The sequence below is a fragment of the Melanerpes formicivorus genome, unplaced genomic scaffold (assembly GCF_026170545.1).
Source record: "Melanerpes formicivorus ecotype bairdi unplaced genomic scaffold, bMelFor1.0.p_v2 SCAF_1, whole genome shotgun sequence".
Lineage (NCBI taxonomy): Eukaryota > Metazoa > Chordata > Aves > Piciformes > Picidae > Melanerpes > Melanerpes formicivorus.
The window spans coordinates 68,832,608-68,851,782 of record NW_027142353.1 but is presented as its reverse complement, the minus strand read 5'-3'; the positions used below and the strand labels follow the sequence as shown (position 1 = coordinate 68,851,782).

Genomic DNA, 19,175 nt, shown 5'->3' with positions numbered 1-19,175 from the left:
GCTTTTTCTTCCTGTTAGCAGAAACCCTGTCTTCTCCTTTCCCCCTCCTTCTGCTGCTTCCATCACAGGAGGAAGGAGGCACACAGGTACCTACTTGTTTCACTCACACTGTGAAAGACTGCATAAAACGAGGCATTACCACATAGACAAATAGGGGGGCAGGAAATAGGCTTCATGCAAAGCTCTGCATCTGCTATCAAGGTCCCCATGCTGCAAACTTGGCAGAGACACCAACATTTGAGAGGGCAAAAACCAGATTGAGTAGTAGAGACCAACAAGTTAGCCCTGCTGAAGTGCTTGTGAGCCTTTCTCCCTTGTCTTGCCCTTTTATTGCTCTTTACCTCTGTACTCAGCTTGTGCAAATGTGAGTGAGAGCAATGCGATGCTTGCAGGCCAAAGTTTAGCAATGGATTTCATTTCAAATCACTATGTTCTGCAATTTATTCTAGCCTTGTGAATGTGGCAATCGATACACTAGGCACAGGGCAGGGGAACATTGTTTGCAGCAGTTAACAGTCCAGGAGCTCACGTTACAATCCTGCACGGCCCCTAAAGGCAGACACCACCCTCTGAAGGCAGTGTGTATAATGACACAGCACTCTGGTAGAGTCAGCGAGTCTTTGAGGTGCACCCACCTCCCCTTTTCCCTTGAAGCCAATGTCCCAAAACACAAGGCTCTTGGCTCCAGAAATAAGATTTTGTTAAAACAGAAGGGAATGATTATAAAAAATCAGAGAACACTTGGAAGTGAAACAGAACAGAAAGCTCCTAAATTAACTCTTTCAAGTGCTTCTCTCTGTCCCACTGGCTCATGAAATGGTTCACCCAACTCATTGTGCTCAGCTGCACCAAGGCAAGGCATCTCCTCCCCTTCCACAGGGGTGCAGCATCCAAAGCAAGACAGAGGCAGCCTTCCTCCCTGGTGCCCAACACCATCTGTGTGTTCTATGCTACGTGGTGTTCCAGGGGCAGGATACATACAGAAATGAGCAGAACAGGTACTGCCCTTGCAGGCTGAAAAGGAGGCCCCGGGGCTGGGGCTTGTCTGCCCCGCAGCAGAACTCATGACTTTCTCCTCACCCTTGTTTCCAACCATCTGTGTATCCAGGTAGGTGAACATTATAGCTGAGTATACTTGACAGCTGTGTGCCTTGTGCAGGTAAATGAAGCTGCTGGCACATCCATAGCATGTAAGCATACTGATAAGCAGCAGCACTCTCAGTACTGCAGGACAGATAGCTATCATGTTCTGTTGTGGCAGGGATGTTAAGCAGTCACATTGGAGACAGATGCAAGAGGCTGGTGAGTCCACATCAGAGCTTCTGTGTGCCTCCAGAGTGTGTGCCCCAGGTTGTGGTCTGATGAAGTAAATACCCCCTGTGTCCCATGGCTGGGTTGCATAAAGGGGTGAATGCACAAACGTGAGCCTCACCAAGCCCGTTGCTTGCCTGCTTTACTCACCTTGCCACCAAGCTGACCACCAGCAAAGCACTGCTCTGTACTTGACACAGTTTAGGCCCTGACTTCAGTTAGCAATGAGCATGTCCAAACCATCCAGTCATCAAGTTACCATAGAATCCTGGCAGAGAAGCAGATGACATCAGGGGGCAAATTGTTGGGCTTTTTTTTAACCCTCTTCTTGGAATCCATGGAAGGCCTGGTTCCCTTTTAACCAGAGAATCCCAGCTACTGCTTAGCTAACAGTGTATTGCCATAGCTGACACGTCACTGGAGGACGCTGCCACTGCTGGGCACAGGTGGCTGTTAATATTAAGTGTGTATTTTGGTCTTAGGCCAGCAGAAGCCTCCAAAGAGGCAAGAACTGCACCCACACTCAGCTCCTCAGTGCAGTTACACACATGCCCACGTCACATCTCCCTGCCAGTACACTAAGGGATAACACAGAGTGAGCCTGCAGAGGGAGGATGGGTGAATCACCTCCTGCAGCAGTTTTCAAGGAGCACTCGCTGGCTGTTTCAGAGAATACACCAGTGACAGTTCTGCCCCTGCTCAGTGACTATGAAGTACACAGGCCACTCTCCTCCTCAATGGCTGTGGCTTAACGACACAGTTAAGTGTGGCATTAGGGTCCTTGGCATCAGAGCAGGCAGGCCCTAGCCCACTGTCCACGACGCAGGCCCAGCTTTAGCTGATGCTGCTAAAACATCTTTACAGGTGCTGATGAGTTTGTACCAACTCAGCATGATTACAGTGACTGTCTCCTGTGCCACTGTGACATGATGTCAGGTGAGGGATCAGCTACCAGCTGCTGTAAAACTCGCAGGAGCTCCATACCCTAACTTAATTCAGTGCAAACGTGGTCATGGGCCCACACCTACCTGGAGCTAAACCTCTGTGTTGGGGATCCACTGGTGCACAGATCCAGGAATGAAAACCACGGGAGCAGCCTCACACACGCAGTGCAGATGCACTGAGATGTGCTTCCATGGAGAAACAGTTAAAGACCCCAGATCAGGCCACTGCTTAATGCCTTAGGCTCTCTCTTCTTAAAGACACTCTGGGATTCCACCGAATTTCCTGTTCTGGTGCGAGGGCCCCGCGTGTGCAAGGGCCCCGTGTGTGCAAGGGCCCCGCGTGCGTGCGAGGGCTGCTTGTGCAAGGGCCCCGTGTGTGCAAGGGCCCCACGTGCAAGGGCCCCGTCTGAGAAAACTCAAGCCTGGCTCCTGGCTGGGACTGCAAACGCAAGACCTCAGCAGGGCCAGTGCTGGTTTATAGAACCAGTGAACGTGTCTCTGCACAGCATCTCCTTACATCACCTTTGCCAATCGCTGCCACGCTCTCAGCACTTTGAAGGCACTCCAGATTGCCACTGTGAAGACACTTCAGAGTTAGTGAGAGCTCACAGCTCATCTTGTTGGCCTCTGAAGCCCACAGGACTGTCTGGCATTCTCTAAGAGGACATTCCACTCATAGCTAAACAAAGTTTTCTTGTTCCAGCTATCAAGTGACTTTTACAAAGGCTCCTGTGTTCTCCTCTGCGAGTGAATACTCGGGCTTGGGAAGCCATGGTTGCCACCAGTTTTGGTTGTGGCACTTCAGGGGAGCGTGAGGAGAAGGAGGAGCTAAGAGGCATCCTCACTGCTTTGTGTCAGTTCTTGGACTCCCGGCTACTTACGATCTCTGAACCTTGACCATCTCCCCTGCTTTAAGGTGAACCTTTGTGTATTAAAAACAAACCAACCAACCCCCAAACAACAAAACCCAACAAACCCAACCCCCCCCACAAACAAGAAACCCAACCCAGAAGCATTTTGCCTACCCTGAAGCGCCTGCCCCAGGCCCCCGTGCCCGGCTGGCAGAAGGGCAGCGGCAGACACTTCTGTCTGCGGTTGTACCAACATGTGTTTCCTTCCTTTGTCACAGGAGCTCCAGCATCTGTTGATTCAGTACAGAACCACTTCCTGCCATAATTGCAAACTGTCATTACCCTGCCAGCTGCTTTGAATGCTTGTCTGAGCTCAGCTCAGTAGACTGGAGTTCAAACAACATGCATGGATGTTCTTACTACAGGGAATCTCTTTCCCTGGGCTTCTCACAAGGGAAAACGTTTTCTCAGCACTGCTGCAAGGCAGACAAGAGATGCACAGGAGAGAGACCTTGTTTTGCTGGTGAGCAGCTGGGCTTTGACACAGCAGCAGCCCCTCCTTGGTGCACACATTCTCTTCAAACATGGCACAATTCCCCTGCTGCTGAAGTCCATCCTGTCCATCCCTTCCCTGCTGGTTTTGGCAGAAAGCTCAGCAAAGCCAAGCGAAGTGCTGACTAATCTCTGAGAAAGTAAGATCCCACTGGGACAGCTGTGCATAGCCATCAGAATCTTCCATGAGGAGAAAAGAAAGGGGGGGGGGGGGGGGGGCAAAACCACCAACAAAAACCTACCACTCCCCAAAACACCCCAAACCAAACCCCCACCACCAAAACACCCCAAACCAAACCCCCACCACCAAAACACCCCAAACCAAACCCCCACCACCAAAACACCACCAAACCAAACCACCACCACCAAAACACCCCAAACCAAATCCCCCCCACCAAAACACCACCAAACCAAACCACCACCACCAAACCCCCATCATGCTGCATCTGCATTTTCCCTGCCAAAGGCTTTGCACTTGCTGCAGCACTGTGAATTGTCAGTACCCAAAGGCACTGCATTGCTGCTGTGCAAAACTGTCTTTACTCCAAGGATCTCAATTAGCTCCTTCTGTCTTCCTTCTCTGGGATAATGATTCCACGCTCTGTCAGCTGGCTCCAGTGATAGGCAAGACCTATAGACCTGCCCAAGAGATGGAGAGGAATGTCTCACTGGCAGGGAGGAATGAACCACAGCACAACTCTGCAGTCCCCAGCTGTTTGTCAGCACACCCAGACTGTGTAGCCAAATATGCAGCTCTTCAGCCAGATGCTCTCTTGAAACTTAACTAAGCCACCCTGATTGAGCAGCCAGCCTGCTTTACCTAAGCCCCTGCTCTGCTCTGCAGAGAAAGGATACAATATCCACCAGTGAGAACCCGTTGAAAGAATGGATGTTCTGTGTTCAGACACTTACTCCATTTCAGCCCTCGAAGGGTGAGATTCAGATTGCAGCAGCATTAGTTAGTGGCTCCTTCAAAAGGCACTGAAACACAGCCCAGTTGAGCAGTGCTGTACCTACCTTCCAGCTGAACCCAGAACTTCCCTGGGGGGCCCTGGACTCCATATGCTGTGGAAGAAGAGTAAGGTGCCTTGTCATGCAATTCAAACAGTCTCCTTGTTGGAGAAGAAACCACTTTGAGATGATATCCCAAGTGGGAAGCTGCCTCCAAGAGCCTGGAGGAGCGGAGAACAAGAGTAGTTACTGCCATGACATGTTCAAGGCATAGAGTTAGAGCACACAAACAAACCACTGCATGTCCTACAAAGCAGGAAGGACTTCTGCAGGGGGCAGGAGAGACCTTTACAGGGGACTGAGAGATGGGTCTTCATTGTCAAATAGACTTCTGCCTTTGTTAATACATGCACAAAGTCTTCACCTCACTAGATGGAACCAAAACCAGGTTAGGAGTTGAACAGGATCGTGCTCCTCATGGCATTGAGTGCACCCTCAGCAAGTTTGCTGATGACACCAAGCTGTGTGGTGCAGCAGACACGCTGGAGGGAAGGGAGGCCATCCAGAGGGACCTTGACAGGCTGGAGAGGTGGGCACAGGCCAACCTCATGAAGTTCAATAAGAGCAAGTGCAGGGTCCTGCACCTGGGTCGAGGCAATCCCAGGCACAAATACAGGCTGGGCAGTGACTGGCTGGAGGATAGCCCTGAGGAGAGAGACTTGGGGGTGCTGGTGGACAAAAAGCTCACCAGGAGCTCTCAGTGTGCACTTGCAGCCCGCAAAGCCAATCAGATCCTGGGCTGCATCAGGAGAAGTGTGGCTAGCAGGTCGAGGGAGGTGATCCTCCCCCTCTGCTCAGCCCTGGTGAGACCCCACCTGGAGTACTGTGTCCAGTTCTGGAGCCCCTATTACAAGAGGGATGTGGAGGTGCTGGAACGTGTCCAGAGAAGGGCCACAAGGATGATCAGAGGGCTGGAGCACCTCTCCTATGAGGACAGACTGAGGGAGTTGGGGCTGTTCAGTCTGCAGAAGAGAAGGCTCCGAGGTGACCTAATTGTCGCCTTCCAGTATCTGAAGGGGGCCTACAGGAAGGCTGGGGAAGGACTTCTCAGGATCTCAGGTAGTGATAGGACTAGGGGGAATGGAATGAAGCTGGAGGTGGGGAGATTCAGGCTGGATGTGAGGAGGAGGTTCTTCCCCATGAGAGTGGTGAAGCCCTGGAATGGGTTGTCCAGGGAGGTGGTCGAGGCCCCGTCCCTGGGGGTGTTTAAGAGCAGGCTGGATGAGGCTCTGTCCAGCCTGATCTAGTGTGGGGTGTCCCTGCCCATGGCAGGGGGGTTGGAACTAGATGATCCTTGTGGTCCCTTCCAACCCTGAATGAATGAAACTATGTAAGAGCAAGGCCATCAATGGATACAGTATCACAGATGTAGATTAACTAGATCTTGCCGACTCCAGGGCTGCAATACACTTTTAGGACACACTTTCTCTATAGCTTGGCTCAGTTTGACAAAGCCCAACAACATTCTTATTCAGATGATACTAGAGGATGACCTTCCCACACCAGATCAATCTGTGTAGAGGTCATCATATGGGAAAACCAGACTAGAGTTTGCCTTCTCTGTGAAAGGGTAAAGGGCTAAATCACTGACCCCACTTCAGGGAACCAAAAGCTAGAGCTTGCAGGGAATGCAAAGCAATCCCCAATTAAACTCATTCATTTACCCCAAAGTACACACAGCTCATTTCAAACCATTTACTAGGATTCAGAGGGCTGCAGCTCCAACCTTTTCTCTAGGAAAAGACATAAATTCATCTCAAACTCACAAAACTGAGGCCAGCTCAGGTAGAAACATCAATCCAGATCCCAGGGAACAGAGAGCAAACAAGAGCGAGCCTCCAGTGGGAAGGCTAAAGGGTTAGCCATGACTCAACACCTCACTGCATTACTGCAAACAGGAAGAGGCTACTTTATAAATCACAGGTTCTTTGCAGCACTTGAGAGCCCATGTGGGTCCTACCAGGTCGTTACAGCACAGACTCACACACCAGCTGTTCCATGTTACTGACCTCCAGCAGAACTCAAGTGCTGGACACGCACAGGCTCTGCAGTCTGTAGTCTGGTGTTGACTGGAAACTGCTCCAGAAAAGCTACAGCAGATGCTGTGACTACACCCCCATGGCTGCAACAACTTTGTCTTACCCTTCTGGCCTTCTTCTAATCCCTTAACCATTCTTGAGTTCAAATCCATCAGACATCCTTCTTGCACTCTGGACAGGAGTTTGGAAACTGGCTCTAAAGGCTTGGTGCCTGCAGAAGGATGAGGTTCTCCTGGTGTGTGCCTGGTACTGCCTGTTTCCTGGAAGGGAAAGCCAGAGGTTAGCTGCTGTTTGTAGCCATTGTGGAAGGTGCCTCTTCCTTCTTTGGCTTGAGTTGGCCACCAGGTTGCTCTGCTTCTGCAGAGGGCAATGTTACCTGCTGTAAAGCTTCACCTATGCCACTCTGCTGAATGGTTCACAATGAAGACTGTTGGGACTTAGAGCTTTTGGTAGGTTTGGGGGCTTGGTTTTGGGGTGTTTTGCTGGGGTTTGGGTTTCTAATTAAAGAATTGTAGAGAGGAATTCCATTCTGAAAACATGGGCTCTGAGTGGTAAATAAACTGAAGCAGGGACAGGAACGTTACCATTTCTGTTCAAACCTTTTAAACCCACTTCAATATGTGTAGCAATCTCAACAGAACACCTGCTAGAGACACAAATGACTCTGTGTTAGAACAGGGCAAGTTCTCCACCATCAGTACTACCTTTTACAATGCCCAGCTCCTCACCAACAGCCTGTGCAATTGGTCCCATGTGGAATTCCCCTGCTCCCAGAAACGATAATGACTGCCTGCTACTTACATCAATGCCACACTTCGTGCCACTGGACGTGAAATCAGATCCCTAAAATCTGTTAAGTGTCTACAGACCTTTAAAGATGAGGCAGAACATTACTGTCAGCAGTGGGTGAGATGTATCCAAGCTGGATGTGTCGGTTATTAGTCCAAGCTCACACCAGCCTAACCTCTGCTCCCTCTGTAGCTAACAAGGAAACAAACATCTCAGGAGACAAATTATCTCCCTGTAACACAGGCACAAGGATTGAGCCCATGTCTGCATAACAGCTACTCCCATAACTACCTGCCACACAGAGTGGGATTCCACATGAGGATAATGACACATGCATAACTGCTGTGTGGGATCAGGCCCCTGACAGCTTGTGTTCTGTACACTTGGATTCCTGAACTAGGATAAGACCTATTGACATCAGCCCTGGGATGTGTGCAGGCCTCTCCACAGAATGCAAGGAGAGCCCCAGCACAGCCTGGGCACTCGTTGGGAGTCTGAGGTTTGGCAACACCAATTCCATTCACTGTTAGTGTCTTCAGTTTCAGTTCATAGAATCATAGAATCAGTAAGGTTGAAAAAGGTCTCCAAGACCATCAAACCCAAGCTATCACCCAACACCTCATGACTAACTCAACCATGGCTCCAAGTGCCACATGCAATCTCCTTTTGAACCCCTCCAGGGACGGTGACTCCAGCACCTGCCTGGGCAGCACATTCCAGTGGGCAGTGTCTCTTCCTGGGAGGAAGCAATTCCCAACAAACACTGCAGTACTGACAGCTTATTCACAACATTATTTCCTTCAAATGCTTTGGTCCCAGATGGCAGCAGCTTCCCATCAACAGCAACAACATCTCAAACCCCTCTGCCTAAATGTGATTACACCAGTTGGTTAATCTCATCTGGAAGCAAAATAAACAGTGAGAAAAGGCTCAAAGGAAAATCTGAATCGTTATAAGGAGCTGTTAAAAAACCCCAAAAGGACAAAAGCACCAAGGCCATCATGCTCAACTGTCAGCCTGTGTTCAAGTGCTAAAGCAAAGCCTAAACAGCTTCAGAGCCACCCTCTGCTGGTAGAGACCCACAAGTACAGCAGACTAGCAGCCAGAGCAGCCTCTCCACTTTCAGAGCTAGCAGAGATCAGCACCTCTGACTGCAGTTTGCAGCACCATGGAGTATTCAGGGTACTTCAAAGACCTCAGCCAGAGGTGTGACTTGAGTGGTGGGGATGTGGGGAGATAAGAGGGGCTGAGACCCTGTCTTTGCCTCTTAGTGTTACAGGGTGCCAGGGGCTCTGCAATAGGGGAACTGCATTCCCTCGCTCCCCTGCAGCTGCATCCAGCCTGGGTTTAAACTTACAGAGCATCCCTAGTAGAGGCTGTGATGGGGAAAAAGGTACAAGAGCAGGATTTATGACTGCTAACCTGCTCCATGTGCTCTCTGCTGGTTTGTAGGCAAAAGAGATGGGCTAAGTGAGCCCCAGTCCCTGCCTGAGCATTGCCTCTGTGTGTATGCATTCATTGTATTGAAACTAAACCACACACCTAATGTTCCTGGCTCAGAAAATCCAGGCCCAATCCTGAAGGGAGCCCTTTTTCCACAGAAAACAACACAAACACACTGAGCCCCTTCATGTCTTGCACTTTGAAATGGGAACATGATGCCACAAACTCTTCCAAGGCTCTTCCAAGGGTCAGGAAGCTACATCTTATCTAGGGCAGGCTTCTTCTCTCAGCTTTGCTGCAGTGGGAGGGGTAGCTGGCTACATTGAGGAGGGCATTAAAATGAGGAACTCTGGAGAGGTACTGTTGAGTATCTGGTTCTTTAGTTTTCAGACAGAACACTGCAGGCATAGCATTGTGAGAAGGGCTGGGAGTGCTCAGCCTGATGACAACCTTGTGCATTGCTGCATCAGGGGTGACTGGCTGGGTCTCAGCAACACAACTGCTGCACCTTCACTGGGTGTGTGTGTCATGGACTGAGTTGTAACCATTAGTCTGTAAACCAGCACTTCTCTCCCTGAGCCATGGGAGGTAACTTGCTCTAGGTGCAGATTCTAGGACCCTGTCTACATTAATGTCCTTTTGGTTACAAACTCCATTGAGGACCTGAGAAAAGTGCACCTGATGGCATGCCAGGAGACATTCAGGCCTCCTCTGTCTAAAGGCTGCTTGTGCTGAGGGGCCATCTCAGAACAGCTGGTTCAGACAACACTGGGAATAGGCTTAAGGAAGGGGGACACAGAAGCCTTGGGAACAAGAGGCAACAAAGGCAGAAGATGGCACCTCTTGAGACTGGTGTCCCCTCATCTCCTCCCACAGGGATGCTGCTGTCCTACCACCCAGGATGGATGGAGCACAGCTTCTGGCAAGACACTTGCACCAGTTCTGGAGTGCTCAGGACATCCCCAAAAACCAGAAAGAAAGCAGCCAGCATCTTCCAAACCCTGGATCCTGGCTGTTATGATTTGAATCCAAGCTTACCTGCCTGGAGCAAAAGGTTATGGTATCTGAGATCTCATCACACACAGGTGAAAAAAGCTGCAGTGCCACTCAACGAATGGCAGCAAGCCTCCCCATTCTAGAGAGCTGCAGCACTTAAGTGTTGACAGAAACCAGTGAGGAGATCCCCCACACCCCCTGGCCTCCATAGCCAACCACATCACAAGCCTCTGTACTCATGACAGGGTTCATCCACAGCCACATCACCTCAAGCATGAGGGTTTTAACAAAGCAAGAGGATTCATAGCAACCTCATCTGCTGGGGACCAGACTGTTGTGCTTGATCTGCTCTCAGGAGGGAACTTACCATCCCAGGAGTCTATTGGCAACACACAGCTTCTCTACTTTCCTGTGTTTCCTCTGGCTTATTAATGTCTCAGTTGTTAATGTGGGCATTACCAATGTATGTTTCCCAGCATGAACATGTGTGACTGCACACGTGCACCTGTGGCCAGGTAGTCATTACAATGGGCACAAATTAATTGTCAATAGATGTTTAGTGTATAAACAAGAGGAAGCAAATAAATTTGACCTACTGAAATAAACTCTCCTTCCTCCCCCACGTGTTTCCAGGAAGCAGCACTGGCACAGTGGTTGCTCCAGATAAAACCTAGCCTGGTGATGAGGAAGTTTTAGCAGGCAGGAATCTGCAGGATGGTAAATGGATGTCACTTCAGCCTCAGTGAGACAGAGCTCCCCCTTGGCCACACAACACCCTCCTGCCAATTCCAGTGAGGACTGCCTCTGCCTCATTTGTTTTTCCAGAAAGGTTAACTACAACAATAACCTAACTCTTAGGGGATGCAATTACTCCTTTAGCCAAGGTTTGCTGAAGCAGAGGGAGTGCAACAAACCCACTGCGCATCCCTGAGAGAGCTGCCAGCGTACCGCTCCCAGAGGGCACCGGGCACCACGGGCACAATGGAAGCAGTACTCATTACTGTCTTCTATGGTTTGTGGTACTGAAGCTGAGCTCAGTCATATCAGGAGCAGTGCAAAACTGGTGATGTGGAACACCAAGATGAGGCTTTTCCTGTGTCAAGGTCCGGAGACATTAGATGTCTCGGTCCAGAGACACAGTTCTTTTAAATATTCCCGTGTTGTGAAATTAATGGCACAAACGAGGCCAAAGTATCAACAGCTAGACTATTTATTACATAAATAAAGTGGACATAAGAAAGGAAGAGGGAGAAAATAGAGAAAGTGGACATAAGAAAGGGAGAGGGAGAAAATAAAGAGAGAGAGAGAGAGAGACGAGAGATAGAAGAGGAAAGGAATTATATTACCACACCCCTCATCCCCCCCAGGACAGTTAAAGTCTGTGGAGGAAAGGTGCTGCAGGAGATGTTTGGTTTGTAGAGAAACCGTGGTGAGGCTTTTGCTGGAAAACAGCTGTGGTCCTCTGGGGAGATGTTGGGTTGATACAGGAACAGTGCTGAGGCTCCTCTGGGCAGCCTGGGTCTGTAGAGAAAGGATGCTGAGGCTTGGCTGGAGCTGTGGTCCTCCGGGCAGCTTCTTTTCTCCGGAGCAGCATTGTCCCGGCTTCTCAGCGGCCTGGCCCGTCTCCTGTGTTTTCCTTCATCTCCGTTTTTCTCCCCGTTTTTCTCCTCTGTTTCTCTCCTCTGTTTCTCTCCTGTGTTTCTCTCTACAAACCAGTAGTTGCTCAAGTCTTTTATACAGTTTTTTAGTCCTTAGGTATGTAGTCAAATATTGTCCCTCAGGAATTCCAGTGGCAGGAAATCTGTGTGTTTGGGCAAGACCCTGGCTGGAGGAGGGGGGAATCTCCGTCTACCCTGTCTCCATCCAGACAAAGCTCAGGAAACAGGTGGTGATTATCTTGCCCTAAAGGTGTGATGGCTGGGTCCTTGGGTCCATTGTTGTAGTCCCGTGTTATCACGATGCAATCACAAGCTGATTTGCATCCAGGATTGGTGGACAGGATTCTTTCCACCTTCTTTGCAGTGGCTCTGCTATCACTTTTATCTTTGTTGACTCACATAGAGAGAGACAAACTTATTAGATTCTCACACCACCCCGTCAATCAAAGATAAAAGGAAGAAAGAAAGAAAAAGAAAGGAAAGAAGAGGAAAAGGAAGGAAAGAAGTTTTAAACAATTTTTGCAATAGACATAAGTTTTGATTGGCTAACAGCACAAATCTGTTGTACACCATCATTAGACACAAACTTCATATTGGACACTACATGTTGAATCACTGTATACAGCAGGGATTTATACAAGATTGACAATGCTAACAAAATATAACAAAATTAAACCAGGTAATTACACAAGGTGAAAGCATCCTTGTTCCTCCTGGAAGCCAGGAGAACAAACAAACCCATACCCCCCCCACCCCGTCAGTCCTTCAGTTTGGAATTGAAGTGAGAGCTTCAGTCCAGATCTGAATGTCTGCGGGGTTATGGAAAGTACAGTCCTTGAAGAGATGTCTTCTGTGATGCAAAACTTGAGAAGTCTTCCATATTGTAGCAAGACAAGTCCTTCTGACAATACATCAGGTAGTCTTCAGCATTAGAACGTAGATGTAGCATTAGAACTTAAATTTAGCATTAGAACTTAAGTAAGAAACACAACCTTGAAACATACAAAACTGGTATTTCCAGGTTACCATTCAGAGCCACCCTCTCAGGTGATAATTACTTTGAATGGGCCTGTAAGTATCGTTGATTGTTTCAGGTTCTGTCAAAGCCAAGCTAAACACAAACAAAAGCCTTTTTCCAAACCAAGTACAATTTTTTGGTGATCTCCTGACTCATGCTTCACCCCCCAATTCACCGCTGGGAAGTGAAGCCCTTAGTTGCCCTGGGGGCCATATCCCTCCCCTCATCAAATGGTCCCACCAAGAGGGGAGCAGTGACCTCAGCCCTCTTTGTAGGCTCGGGCCAACATTGCACAATGATTTCTAATTGCCTCGTGGCTACCCCATCAACCACTTCTTTTGGAATACCTTTCTTCTGGCCCATCCCCCACCAATATTGCCGGGTATTCAAGTGTTCCCTGCCCCTAGCCAGGTGCCTACTAGGAATACGGCGCATCTGGCCCTGGGGGCTTGGTGGGTGAGTCATTTTCACATGTCTCAAGCCTCTAGTTTGAGGTTTTTTCATTTCCTCTGGTACACTATACTGCCTAGCATAATCTAATAACTCCCTCCCCACGTCTTGCCATGTCCTGGAAGAAAGTGGGGTATTAGCTATTTCTTTTTGAAGCTGGATACCTCTTATTTTAAGCAAGTCATTGAGACCCCTGATCAAAGGAGTCATTCTGTTTGCATCCACCAGGACAGAAAGAGGGGATTCAAAATGATGTTTTAGTTCCCTTTCATATATCATCTGCAGGCATGCAGCTTTTTGCACATTCTCCATTATCTGATTCATCCCTCCCCGCAGAATTAGGGGTTCACCCCTCTCCTTTGGATCAAACCCCCCTGCCCAATAGGCAGCTCTTTGCGTAAGACTCCAGGGTCCACTTCTGTTTTTTGTAGTTAGAAAAACATTATCACCCCAATAGCCCATGGCTTCAGCTTCTGTTAACAGAATCTGATCACCTCCAGTTTTTGAAACTCTCCAGACATATTCCACCTCAGATTCCTCAGCAGAGCGTGCAAATTCTGCACGAATTTTGGCCAATTCAGTGTAGGAGAAAGGCGTTTCTTTGGTTGTGATAGTGGGGGTAACCTCCCCATCCTCATATAAAACTTCAGTTTTAATGAGAGGTCTGATATGCGCAGCAGCTTCCTTAGCTGCTGCCAATTCTGCCCGAGGGCACATAGGGGCAGACTCCAAGTAATTCACACCCTCTTTTGAGTCCAAATACGAATTTTGCCTCCTCTCCTTTTCCAATTGAATTTTAAGATCTGCCACTACGTCTTTCAAAGTGGCAACATGGCTTTGTAGTGACGAAACTAAGTCCTGCAAAGAGGAAATAGTTATATTTTCCTGTTCATGCCATTCATCTTTCTCCTTCACTGAGGCGGCTAAACAGGCACCTAAAACCGCACAAATAAAACCTTTGCCTTTCCCGGCTTTTGCTCGTGCATCTTTCTGCAGGGCCACAATTCTATCAGCCACACTCTGGAAATTATGCCAATTTTCACGGGCCCAGTCAAGTACCTGTACAGATGGGCGGGCACCGTGAACTTCTAAAAGGTTAAAAAGCTTCTCACTCCCGGCCATCTCTTTTGTTTCAGAAAGCATTTCTTAATAGGGCACTAAGTTTCACAGGGAAGTCAGATCAAAACACTGTTTGTACCAGCAAAATCTTCCCTGGAAAAACGTACACTTTTAAAAGGCTTACTCCAAAATAATCTTCTCCAGGAAAAATGCACAATAGATTTCTCAGGAGAGGTCACACACAAGAAAAAAAACAACAGCAACCCGGGCTTCTCAAGGAAGTCACACTATTTCCCTGAGTGAACCCACACTTGCAAAAGCTTCTCAGCTTTTGTACCTCAAATTTTTTGTTACACTAGGACAACAACCTTGTGATTCTTAGGGAAGAGTTACTCTGTTTCCCTGAGCAAACACACACCGGCAGAAGTTTCTCAACTTTTGCTTCAATTCTGGGCTTCTCGGGAAAGCCACACTTTACAAATATCACCAACACTGGGTTTCCTAAAAGAGGGTACTGAGAATTCTCGGGGAGGTCACACTATAAAGTCAACATTTGTACCCCAGATAATCTTCCCCGGGAATGCACACACAAATTTAAAGCAGGGTACAGAGGATTCTCGAGGAGGTCACACTATAAAACCAACAGTTGTACCCCGGATAATCTTCCCCGAGAAAGCACACACATTTAAAGCTTTTGAGAACTCCCACACAGTCTCTCTGAAAATTTCGCTTCGTCCTTCTCCGGCCACTTCCCTCACGGGCGAGTGGAAACGCGAATCTGGACTCCACTCTCGCTTCGTACTAAAAGTACGTCTCAGGCACACACACACATTTCGGGGTTCTCAGAAATGCAATAATTTTACTGTGATACTTTTCACTGCACGGGAATCCTGCCGACTACGCCATTTAAATGTCAAGGTCCGGAGACATTAGATGTCTCGGTCCAGAGACACAGTTCTTTTAAATATTCCCGTGTTGTGAAATTAATGGCACAAACGAGGCCAAAGTATCAACAGCTAGACTATTTATTACATAAATAAAGTGGACATAAGAAAGGAAGAGGGAGAAAATAGAGAAAGTGGACATAAGAAAGGGAGAGGGAGAAAATAAAGAGAGAGAGAGAGAGAGACGAGAGATAGAAGAGGAAAGGAATTATATTACCACACCCCTCATCCCCCCCAGGACAGTTAAAGTCTGTGGAGGAAAGGTGCTGCAGGAGATGTTTGGTTTGTAGAGAAACCGTGGTGAGGCTTTTGCTGGAAAACAGCTGTGGTCCTCTGGGGAGATGTTGGGTTGATACAGGAACAGTGCTGAGGCTCCTCTGGGCAGCCTGGGTCTGTAGAGAAAGGATGCTGAGGCTTGGCTGGAGCTGTGGTCCTCCGGGCAGCTTCTTTTCTCCGGAGCAGCATTGTCCCGGCTTCTCAGCGGCCTGGCCCGTCTCCTGTGTTTTCCTTCATCTCCGTTTTTCTCCCCGTTTTTCTCCTCTGTTTCTCTCCTCTGTTTCTCTCCTGTGTTTCTCTCTACAAACCAGTAGTTGCTCAAGTCTTTTATACAGTTTTTTAGTCCTTAGGTATGTAGTCAAATATTGTCCCTCAGGAATTCCAGTGGCAGGAAATCTGTGTGTTTGGGCAAGACCCTGGCTGGAGGAGGGGGGAATCTCCGTCTACCCTGTCTCCATCCAGACAAAGCTCAGGAAACAGGTGGTGATTATCTTGCCCTAAAGGTGTGATGGCTGGGTCCTTGGGTCCATTGTTGTAGTCCCGTGTTATCACGATGCAATCACAAGCTGATTTGCATCCAGGATTGGTGGACAGGATTCTTTCCACCTTCTTTGCAGTGGCTCTGCTATCACTTTTATCTTTGTTGACTCACATAGAGAGAGACAAACTTATTAGATTCTCACATCCTGTCACACCTGAAACATTCTGTACCCAGTTCTCTTTTGGCAGAGCTATTCTGCTGCTGAAGAGGCGTGTGGCTACACGTGCAGGGGTCACACACAACTCCCAGTGCAAGACATCAGTTCCATTGCAAGAGAACACACTGGTACAGTAAAAAAATCCAACCCAAACTTAGGGGGAAAACTGCCTGACACCTTACTCTCCCTTTTCCCACTGCAATTTGTCTGGCAAACATCCAGCAATCACCAGTGCTGCTTGGAGACATCAGGGTTTCTCCAGCTGTCACTGCCTGCTCAGAAGGCTACACACAGCAAACCATTTGGCTGGTCACAGGACCTAAAGCAGAAAACCACGGGTAACAAAGACATCCATGTGCACAAGGGATGCCCTGCTGCTGCTGCTGCTCCCCTACAAAAGAAACCATACCCCTAGGTGCACAATTCTGAGACAGGCTTCAGCAACAAGGCCCAGAACCTGACTCCTGCTGTGCACCTAGCCACCCGGTTTGAATGCCCTCTTGCAGATGTTCTACACCAGCTCACCAACCTCACCCAGATTACAGAAAGCTGCACAGCTGCAAGCCTCCACTTCCACCCAGCCACACAAAGGCACACACGGTGCAGGGAGTGTGCCTTAACACCCTGATTGAGTCACAGACAGTGGTGCTGGCATGAAAGGGAAGGGTGTACTATGGCACAGGAAGGCAAGGGGCAAAAGGTAACACCAACTCCTTGACTCAGCAATGTCACCACAGCCTCTGCATCGTGCAAGTGCACTGTGCCCCCTGGGAGCACATGCCCCAGAATGCTCCTGGATACAAACCCACTCTGGTATGCATGGATGCAGACCCGAGGATAAAGCTCTGCTTTGAGCCAGCCAGCTCAGCCACCCTCACACTGCTACACGGCTCCTGAGAGTCCCTCCTCTACTGCAGCACGTCACCTACTAAGACATGGAAAATGTGTCTCCCTGCCCTTGAGAGCCCCAGGTCTCACGTATGCAGAGGTGAGACTCAGAGCCTGGGTCCTGCAGCCCAGTGAAGTGACTGACCCTAGCATGTCCCCTTCTGAATCTCTGCAACAGCAGCAGATCTTCCATGAAACCTGCAAAGGGAAACCAAGGGCTGCGAGACTAGCTGCTGAACTCAGCGTGAGGCAGGCTTATGCAAGCCTGACCTGTGTGGGCTGGGGCCAAGATGGAAAGGTTAGCTGCTTACCAGTGCTCACTAAACCGTATTCTTAGGACACTGCATGGAAATAACTTGATGGAATGGAGCAAGTGAAACCACGTGAACGGAAACTTGGCTGGGAACCTGGCAGACTGCTGCTCCCAGTGCCCCCTGAAGAGGCATTTGCAAAGGAATGGCAAAAAGCCCAAAGGAAAAGCAATCAGGTGGTGGGAAAGAGCCAACCGATGGCCATGTACAGAAAGGCTGCAGCTTTGGGCACACTGCAGAGTCCAAGGCAAGGCAGAGTAAACCCAGGAGACTCTGCCACAGGAGACACTGAAATGAAGCTCTCCTCAGAGCTGTGTTGTTGCCACAGTGCAGGGTTACTTACCAGAAAGGAAATGGCTTGTGCACAGAAGGAATGCCCCAATGTGCTGCTTAGAGGCTCACACTGCCAAGCCATCTATGGGAAGCTGAATCACACAGGCAGTGACACAGATTGTACCACTGCACCCAGCCCCAGAACACTACCATGCAGGACCAGGGACTCCAGCCTACCATTTAGCCACAGGACTGCCCTACAGAATAGAGTGGTCTGTATTTGGCACAAAATTGCAGCCTAGTTTGTGACCCCCCCGTTATCTGGACACCTGAACAATACTCCTTGCTGCCTCTCCCCTCTGTGTTTCTAAAGGAGTTAAAGCTGCTACGGTGTTTAAAGAGGTCAGCTCATGCAGTGCTCGTCTGGCACTGCCACGGCCATCGGCTGTACAGTACCAGTCACTACCTCGTGTGCCACTACACAACCAATCCAGTCCCCCCGGCTCAGCGGCACGGCTGCGCTCCACAGCCAGCACAGGCTCAGCCCAGCCCCGGGCCGGCTGTGTGCGGCACAGGGCTGCGCTCCACAGCCAGCACAGGCTCAGCCCAGCCCCGGGCCGGCTGTGTGCGGCACAGAGCTGCGCTCCGCAGCCAGCACAGGCTCAGCCCAGCCCCGGGCCGGCTGTGTGCGGCACAGAGCTGCGCTCCGCAGCCAGCACAGGCTCAGCCCAGCCCCGGGCCGGCTGTGTGCGGCACAGGGCTGCGCTCCGCAGCCAGCACAGGCTCAGCCCAGCCCCGGGCCGGCTGTGTGCGGCACAGGGCTGCGCTCCACAGCCAGCACAGGCTCAGCCCAGCCCCGGGCCGGCTGTGTGCGGCACAGGGCTGTGACAGGCTCCGTGCGGGAGGGAGCAGCGCTCACACGCACACCAGCTACGCACGGCCCCGCGCAGCCTGCCCCCCGCCATCCCAGCCGGAACAGGGCCAGCAGGGCGCTCACACTCGGCCCTGCAGCCCCTCTGACTCATGCTTGCGTCCCTTGCTCCAGCGAGCCAGGGGCGTGGAAAGCTGCTTCTCCTCAGAGCAGCGCTGCAACCAGCCAAGCGGCTTGGCAGCCTCCATGACTAACCAGACCTGTTCTTTTGGAACTAAAAACAGCTCAGTGAAAACTGAAGCCATTTAGGCAAGTCTAGTGCTGGATACATGCTCTCAAATGTAGTCTCCCTACAAGCCCATGGCCTGCAGTGGTCACCTGTGGGATCCCCCCTGAAGCTACACCTGCATGTAGCCAAGACAGCTGCAGAACAAACTGCAGTTTTGCTTTCCCTGGTTAGCAAGTTCCCCTGGCTGCTGCTGTGGCGTCCTGAGAGCTCCCACAACTGAAGTCTCTTCAACTACCTGCAGGCATTCCAAGGCTCATCAGTCCTCACTAACACTTCCAAGTCCCCTATTCAGATCCCCATCTGCAGTGTCTGTAATGGAAGTAATTTCCTGGTTTGGTGTGAGGGGAACTCATCTCAATCCACAGGAGTTAAAGTTGTGTAAGGAACAGCTCTCCTCTGCCACAATGAATTGTGTCAGAGAGCAGTTCTTTGAAGCCCAGTGATGAGCAGTGGCCTGCACAGCCTTTCCTGCTGTGTGCTGTGGCACTGCTGCAGCTCTTCAGA

The 19,175-nt window shown here is 49.9% G+C and overlaps 1 long non-coding RNA gene across 1 annotated transcript; it reads right to left on the bottom strand.

Annotated features, from left to right (window-relative positions):
* Positions 1-11,128: 11,128 nt before the first annotated feature.
* On the bottom strand, positions 11,129-18,142 carry LOC137444904 (uncharacterized). Its single transcript, XR_010988299.1, has 2 exons — positions 17,073-18,142; positions 11,129-16,967 (listed from the first exon to the last, which is right to left on the bottom strand). It is a non-coding gene; the product is annotated as an uncharacterized lncRNA (long non-coding RNA).
* Positions 18,143-19,175: the final 1,033 nt, after the last annotated feature.